The following is an 8,511-nucleotide window of genomic DNA, read 5'->3' as shown; positions in this document are numbered from 1 at the left end:
TGTTTGGTGCTGAGCTGTATCATTTGATAAAACTTTTGAGCGATGATTCTATCATCCTTGGGAATAAGGATATCAGTCTGGTAGTTATACATTCTGACTCTCATAGTGGGATCAAGGATGCCTATCTGAATCCCTACAGAGCCCTTTATTCACTCTCTAGCTGTGGAAATTGTCAGTCTTCCTGTTTAGCAGAATTGATGAGAGGGGCAAAGTGACATTGAGATGTGGGAAAATATTTACAGAGACTATGAATATGCGTAGGATCTGCAAGGTGGCAATTTAACCTCTGTGATGATCACATGACTTTTTTTTTTAATCTTTATTGGAGTATAATTGCTTTACAATGGTGTGTTAGTTTCTGCTTTATAACAAAGTGAATCAGTTATACATACACATATGTTCCCATATCTCTTCCCTCTTGCATCTCCCTCCCTTCCACCCTCCCTATCCCACCCCTCCAGGCGGTCACAAAGCACGGAGCTGATCTCCCTGTGCTATTCGGCTGTTTCCCACTGGCTATCTACCTTACATTTGGTAGTGTATATATGTCCATGCCTCTCTCTCGCTTTGTCACAGCTTACCCTTCCCCCTCCCCATATCCTCAAGTCCATTCTCTAGTAGGTCTGTGTCTTTATTCCTGTTTTACCCCTAGGTTCTTCATGACATTTTCTTTTTTTCTTAAATTCCATATATATGTGTTAGCATACGGTATTTGTCTTTCTTTTTCTGACTTACTTCACTCTGAATGACAGACTCTAGGTCTATCCACCTCATTACAAATAGCTCAATTTCATTTCTTTTTATGTCTGAGTAATATTCCATTGTATATATGTGCCACATCTTCTTTATCCATTCATCTGATGATGGACCTTAGGTTGTTTCCATCTCTGGGCTGTTGTAAATTGAGCTGCAATGAACATTTTGGTACCTGACTCTTTTTGAATTATGGTTTTCTCAGGGTGTATGCCCAGTAGTGGGATTGCTGGGTCATGTGGTAGTTCTATTTGTAGTTTTTTAAGGAACCTCCATACTGTTCTCCATAGAGGCTGTATCAGTTTACATTCCCACCAACAGTGCAGGAGAGTTCCCTTTTCTCCACACCCTCTCCAGCATTTATTGTTTCTAGATTTTTTGATGATGCCCATTCTGACTGGTGTGAGGTGATACCTCATTGTGGTTTTGATTTGCATTTCTCTAATGATTAGTGATGTTGAGCACCTTTTCATGTATTTGTTGGCCATCTGTATGTCTTCTTTGGCAAAATGTCTATTTAGGTCTTCTGCCCATTTTTGGATTGGGTTGTTTGTTTTTGTGATATTGAGCTGCATGAGCTGCTTGTATATTTTGGAGATTACTCCTTTGTCAGTTGCTTCATTTGCAAATATTTTCTCCCATTCTGAGGGTTGTCTTTTCATCTTGTTTATGGTATCCTTTGTTGTGCAAAAGCTTTTAAGTTTCATTAGGTCTCTTTTGTTTATTTTTGTTTTTATTTCCCTTATTCTAGGAGGTGGGTCAAAAAGGATCTTGCTGTGATTTATGTCATAGAGTGTTCTGCCTATGTTTTCCTCTAAAAGAGTTTTATAGTGTCAGCCTTACATTTAGGTCTTTAATCCATTTTGAGTTTATTTTTGTGTATGGTGTTAGGGTTTGTTCTAATTTCATTCTTTTACATGTAGTTGTCCAGTTTTCCCAGTACCACTTATTGAAGAGGATTTCTTTTCTCCATTGTATATTCTTGCCCCCTTCGTCAAAGATAAGGTGACCATATGTGCATGGATTTATCTCTGGGCTTTCTATCCTGTTTCATTGATCTATATTTCTGTTTTTGTGCCAGTTCTATACTGTCTTGATTACTGTAGCTTTGTAGTATAGTCTGAAGTCAGGGAGCCTGATTCCTCCAGCTCCATTTTTCTTTCTCAAGATTGCTTTACCTATTTGGGGTCTTTTGTGTTTCCATACAAATTATGAAATTTTTTGTTCTAATTCTGTGAATAATGCCATTGGTAATTTGACAGGGATTGCACTGAACCTGTAGATTGCTTTGGGTAGTATAGTCATTTTCACAATATTGATTCTCCCAATCCAGGAGCATGGTATATCTCTTCATCTGTTTCTGTTATCTTTGATTTCTTTCATCAGTGTTTTATAGTTTTCTGAGTACAGGTCTTTTTCCTCCTTAGGTAGGTTTATTCCTAGGGATTTTATTCTTTTTTGTTGAGATGGTTAATGGGATTGTTTCCTTAATTTCTCTTCCTGATCTTTCTTTGTTAGTATATAGGAAGAATGCAAGAGATTTCTGGAGAATGCACTTTGAATTCTTGTCCCTGGTTAAAGTACCAAATTTGAACTCATCTTTTTACCTTTCTTCAAAGAGTCTCTGCTTTCCATGTCAGTAGTAGCTCTGAAATGTAAAAGCCAGTTTAATATGTTTATGCTTTTGTTATTTGTCTTGACGTTATAAAATCAAGTTTATTAGATTAACAGAGGTTTCAATTTTTTTTTTTTTTTTTAGCAGTGGTATCCTATTTCCAAAGCAAATATTAACTGGAAGCCCAGTATAAAGAACAGAGAAGCTGCAAAGTTTAGGTAGATGGTGTGGTAATAAGTTACTTAAGTTAGAATTTTGTGATGCTTCTCAGCATAGACAAAAAAAGAGAGGATGTTCAAATGGTGAAGTATGGACATTTCAAGACACAAATCTGTTTTTGTTTTGGCCGCCCCACACAGCTTGTGGAATTTTAGTTCCCGGACCAGGGATCAAACCTGTGCCCCCTGCAGTGGAAGTGCAGAATACTAACCACTGGACCACCAGGGAATTCCCGGGACATAGATCTTGGTGACTGTTTGCGTTGAATTGTGTCCTTCTGAAAAGATATGTTGAAGTCCTAACCACTAGTACCTCAGAAGGTGACCTTATTTGGAAATAGGGTCTTTACAGAGGTAGTCAAGTTAAAATGAGATCATTTGGGGGGGCCCTAAATGACTGGTGTCCTTATAAAAAGAGGAAAATTGGACACAGACACACACAAAAGGCAGACAATGTGAAGACAGAGAGAATGCCATCTACAAACCAAGGAACATCTAAGGCTACCAGAAGCTTGGACCAGATTTTTCCTCAGAGCTCCCAGAAGGAATCAACCCTGCCAACACCTTGATTTCAGACTTCTGGTCTCCAAAACAGAGAGCCAATAAATTTCTTTTGTTTAAGTTACCTAGTTTGTGATACTTTGTTATAGTAGCCCGAGGAAACTGATAGAGAGGTTTAAGTGGCCAACTGGACAGAGTTTTGGAGGTGGAATATCCTACAGATTCTGGAATGCATGTTCACTGTACATGTTTTTCTGGCATGGGTCAAGGACCCTTGATTAGTTCTATGCTTGTTATTTATCAAAGGTCTATCCTGGCTCAGCTAAGCAGACAATACTTGTAATTATTGTGTTCACCCCTTGGAGTTGGAAATCTCTTTTTAGGTACATACTGTTCATGATTTAAACCAGAGGTTGTAAACTGGCAACCTGCTTGTAAGTATTTCGTTTGGCCCACCCAGTGTTTTAAAACAAGAAAAAGATGTACTTGCTTACCAGTATTTAAAGATCAGATTTCTTATAAACACTTCTGGCTTTCTGAGTTTTTCTTGAAAATGAGATATGCATTCCCTCATGGCAACAGTTGGCTATTGCTGAAGACCTGCTTCCTTTAGCCAGGCCACATTTCTGTCAGCTGCATTATCACCAGGCCCAATTTGCCACAGGCAAAGAAGCAAGAGTGGTTGGAACAGAGCAAAAAAGTAGAGAGTGGTAGGAGGAATGCCCAGAGGTTAAGAGGATGTGTCAGAACATGGCACAGTTTGAGGCCATCAGTGACTCTGGTTTTTACTCCAAAAGAAATGGGGAGCTGTCGGGAGGTTTTGAGAAAAAGATCTGACTTAGATTTTTAAATAATCACACAACTGCCCTGCTAGGATTAGACTGTAGGGGGAAGACACTAGACTGCAGTGGTGGAAGCAGGGAGACCAGGTCAGAGGCTTTTTACAGTGATCATGGGACGGCTTCTAATATCATGGTAGCAAGGGAGGTGTGTTAAGTGGTGAAAGTCAGGATGTGTTTGAAGATAGAGTCAACAGACTCTCCTGATGGCTTAGATGTGAGATGTGAAGGAAGGAAAGAAGCCAGGCCCAAACTCCAAAGGTCTTGGCTTCAGTAACTGGAAGGATGGAGTTGCCATTTGAGATGAAGCTGTAGGAAGATTAGATTTCAGGGGGAAAATCAGGAATTCCATTTTGGACACATTGACCTTGAGATGTAGAGCAGATGTCCAAAGAAAATGTTGAGAAAGCTGTCAGATACGAGTCTGGAGTTCAGAGGACATGTCTGGCTGGCAATAAACCTTTCCTCTTCTGATTTGGTCTCATAACTTTTAATAACATATAATGCCACATAATGCTGATGACTACCAAATACATATGTTCATGGTGGAATCAAGGCAGATTGTGGGGCCTTCCCTGATGGCGCAGTGCTTAAGAATCTGCCTGCCAATGCAGGGGTCACAGGTTCGATCCCTGGTCTGGGAAGATCCCACATGCCGCGGAGCAACAAAGCCCGTGCGTCACGACTGATCCTGCGCTCTAGAGCCTGTGCTCCAGAAGAGAAGCCACTGCAACAGAGAGTAGCCCCCGCAACTAGAGAAAGCCCTCGCGCAGCAACAAAGACCCAACACAGCCAAGTAAATAAATAAATTTAATAAAAAAAACAGGCAGGGCTTCCCTGGTGGCGCAGTGGCAGGGCTTCCCTGGTGGCGCAGTGGTTGAGAGTCCCCCTGCCGATGCAGGGGACACGGGTTCGTGCCCCGGTCTGGGAAGATCCCACATGCCGCGGAGCAGCTGGGCCCGTGAGCCATGGCCGCTAAGCCTGCGCGTCCGGAGCCTGTGCTCTGCAATGGGAGAGGCCACAACAGTGAGAGGCCCACATACCGCAAAAAACACAAAAAACAGGCAGATTGTGGTAGTATGGCTGTATTGCCAGGGTGTCTGGGACTGGCTCTCTCTGTTCATAGAACATGCATGATCTTAGCCCCAGTGTTTGGGTCTCTCCCCACCTCAGACATCATTGCTCTGAATCCCTACCCAGCAAACTGAGGCTCATTCCTTGTCAGCTTTACTGAGTCTTATAATCTGGTAAACTACAGAAACAAATTTGAATCAAGTTCTAAAATCCATACCAGGGGCTCTTCCCTCCATGCCACCTGCAGTTTTTGACAAGGCTATCTTCCAAAGACGCATTCTCTTTGCTTTCTCATTCCCTTTCTAGGCATTTAAATTTCTCTCTAGCTTCCCTGGGCCCACTTGATTTCAGTAGCAGGAACCTCAGTGATGAGAAACTGAAATATTAGGGAAAATCCTCACCTAAGACTTTCTGGCTCCAGCTACTAGGTGTATTTTGCCCTCTGTCGTCAACTAATTCTTAATTGCTCCATCCAGGTTAAGTTCCCAGGAATTCTAAGGTCCTTGCAGTCCTAAACTTTTCTCTTTCTCAATTCAGTTCAATTTATACTCTTCTTTGAATGTCTCCAGGTCTGAATAACAGTGGTCTAGCGAGGAGAGAAAAGGCATGCTCCCAACTAGCTGTAACCAGGGCGACACCCCCCAGAAACGGATGCCGCCCGGGAAGCTCAGGGCTGGACCTAGATCCAAGCTTTGTCCTTGGACCGGGCGCTCTCCTCTCTTGGCTTCCCGGAGCGCGGGGGGCTTCCGGCGCCAGCCCCCTCCTCCGGGGGCCGGGCCTACCGCTCCCGCTCCCGCCTCCCCGGCTGCGCGCGGCTGCGGGCCGCGGTCACGTGAGCGCGGCGCGGCGGGGGAGGGGCCGTGGTTTCCGGGCGGCGGAAGGAGACGCGGCCGCGTGAAGACGAGGAGATTTGAAAACACGCTCCGGGACAGAGAGCCTGAGGCCGGTGGCGCACACCGTCGCCCCGTGGGCTCCTCCTCGGACGCTCTCTCCACCTGCCTCCGTGTCCCGGTCCCGGCCGGGCCCTCAGGTGAGCTGCCGCCGCCGGTCTGGCCGGGCCCTCTCCGGGGCACGGGACGGCGAGCGGAACGGCTCGTGGGGCCGTCGCCCCCCGGTCCGCGGCCCAGGCGGGCAGGGCCGGCTGGGGCCAGTCTGCGCCCCTGAAGAGCCGGGCCTCGGTGCGGAGAGGGGCTGTGCGGGTGCGGGGCGCCCCGCGGGCTTTTGAAGCGCCTCAAGTGACTGGGCGGGGCGGGTTCGCGCGGTTTCGGGTCTAGGAGACTTTTAGGCCGGGGTACGTTGATTGGGCCCCGCTTCCCCGACTGTGGTCCTGACCGCCGTCTCCGGAAGGAGCAGAAAAGATAGTTTCTTAAAACCGCGGGGTGTTCACTTCTGGGTTGCGGAACCAAAGTCTGGGGATGGGCATGCGCAGCCGTCTCCTAATCGGCCCTCTCGCCGTCCAGGTGTGGACGGTTAAGCGATCTGTATGAAGCCGGTTCCGTCCGTCGGTCCTCTCGAGTCGCCCCGGTCTGTGGTATTTGTTTTTTGGGAAGTCTGGTGCCTCCGATTGGCCCCCTAGGTAGAGTTTGGAGGAACTCGGGGAGCGTAAAGGGTTGGAGAGGAAATTACCAAAGACCGAGTACAGTGTGCTTTCTTCATTCTTTTTTTGGCAGGGGAAAGAAGTTGGAAATCAGGGGAAGGTAATGAGGTGGCAGACAAAGTAGCTGGGATTCGGTTCGGTCGAAATCCTGATAGGCTAGAATCTCCCTTTTGTTGAAATTAGAAGGCCTGCAGCTGGAGTTTATGAGATTCAGGTTTAAAGGTTTTGAGGCTCACCTGGTCCAGTGATGTGAGAGCTCAGCCTCTGAGGCTGGACCTCCTAACTTCTTATTCGATACCAGCTACTATAAAAGTGGCTTAGTCGGACTGTTTGATTTGCTGTACTATGAAAAATCTTTATTTTAAGCGAAAATAACATAAGTTGCTGTAGAACTTTTAGTTCCTAGTATAAAGATGTTCCCTGTGTACCATGAAAATAATCTTACTAGCTTGAAAAGTCACGAAGGGGCGATAAGCCCACTTTTCCTAACGGAGAACGGTAGTGATTAATACAAAGTGGTGGGTAATATGGCATAAGCTTGACAGTAGACTGTATGTTGGACACTGATCAGATAGTTAGTGGCTAAAGATAGCACAGAGAATTGGGCGGGGGAGGGTTAATTCATCGATTTTTCTGAATGTCTTGTTCCATTTATTTTCATCTCTGGTACTAGCTAGTAATAAAATTGTAGGGAAAACTCACAAAACGTGCTTGCTTAATAGACACCAGGTGAGTATTAGGGCCTTAGTTTTCACTTACTCATTTTTTAGACTAAAATAACTAGAGGTGTGGGTGGGATGAAAATTTAGCATTGGGATAAATAAGGCAAGCCATTTTGCCACTTTTTTCCAATCCTCACCTGAGTTCCGGTATATATAACATAAAGTTGGTTTTGCAGAGTTCAGTCTTGTTTATGAATCCCTCTTCAACTCCTTAATAAGGGACTGACAAACCTTTCTGAGCTATGTCTTTAAAATGGTTTTAGTACCACCTTCTTCACATGGTCTTGTGAGAATTGAAAGCGATTGGTGCATCTATTATGCTTGGTATTTACTGGTCCTGAGACCAAGAAAATATACATGTTTGTGCTTATAGCATATCTGTAAGTGTGCCAGGCACAGTTCGGAGTGTTTTACAGATATGAGCTCATTTGCTCCTCATTCATCCTACCTCATAACAACTGTATGAGGTAAGCATTATTATTATTATTATTTTATTATAGATAAAAACTGAGGCAGGGTGGTTAACTATGGCTAGAAGGTGGGAGAGTCTGGATAAGAACCTAGTCACTCTGAGTCTTGAATCTGCTCTTAACCTGTGTAGCCAAACCCTAGATCACGGGGCTCTAATGTAGTAAAACCTTGCAATCATGTGAATTTGGATATAATGTCATAGGTGATTGGCTTCTGGATTCCTAGAATTAGAGCTGTCTGGTCTTGCACCAGCCATTTTATTAATCTCACAATAATGCAAGCCTTCATTTTAGTCAAATTTTTTGGACTCCCATGTGTAGCATTGTAACTTAAAAAAAGTAGCTAGGGATAGGATAATTATGACAGATCAGGAGAAATTTTATTTATTCCAGAGATAACTACTGCAGTGGGTGTACAGTGCAAGGCAGAATTCAGTATTTTTGTAGTGTGTGGAAAAGGCTTCAAGAAGTGCTGAGCTAGTTCCAGGTATAGGAGGCTCTTTTTTAGATAGAGGTTAGTTTGTGGAAAAATAATGCTGGAGAGGAAGTTAGGAAGGACCGAATATGTCAAGACAAGGTGTGTTTACTGTAAGCGAGTAAAAGGAGCAGCTGAAAGCTCCTGAGCTTTGGTCAGATCTGTGTTTAGAAAGAGCCCCCTGGTGATTCTCTACCAAATGGACCATGGGGTAGACACTAGAGACAAGACAAGAATTCTGGTAGGG

At 44.4% G+C, this 8,511-nt stretch overlaps 1 protein-coding gene across 2 annotated transcripts in view; it reads left to right on the top strand.

Annotated features, from left to right (window-relative positions):
• Positions 1 to 5,855: 5,855 nt before the first annotated feature.
• Positions 5,856 to 8,511, top strand: part of TEX10 (testis expressed 10) — a 57,549-nt gene continuing 54,893 nt past the window's right edge. For both annotated transcript variants that reach the window (XM_060101079.1, XM_060101078.1), the window contains exon 1: positions 5,856 to 6,030. The gene's annotated coding sequence lies outside the window, so the exon portion shown is untranslated. The remainder of the gene's footprint in view (positions 6,031 to 8,511) is intronic.

This window comes from Mesoplodon densirostris, chromosome 6 (genome assembly GCF_025265405.1).
Source record: "Mesoplodon densirostris isolate mMesDen1 chromosome 6, mMesDen1 primary haplotype, whole genome shotgun sequence".
NCBI lineage: Eukaryota > Metazoa > Chordata > Mammalia > Artiodactyla > Ziphiidae > Mesoplodon > Mesoplodon densirostris.
Note: the sequence above shows the minus strand (reverse complement) of the source record. Positions and strands in the feature narration are given on the sequence as shown.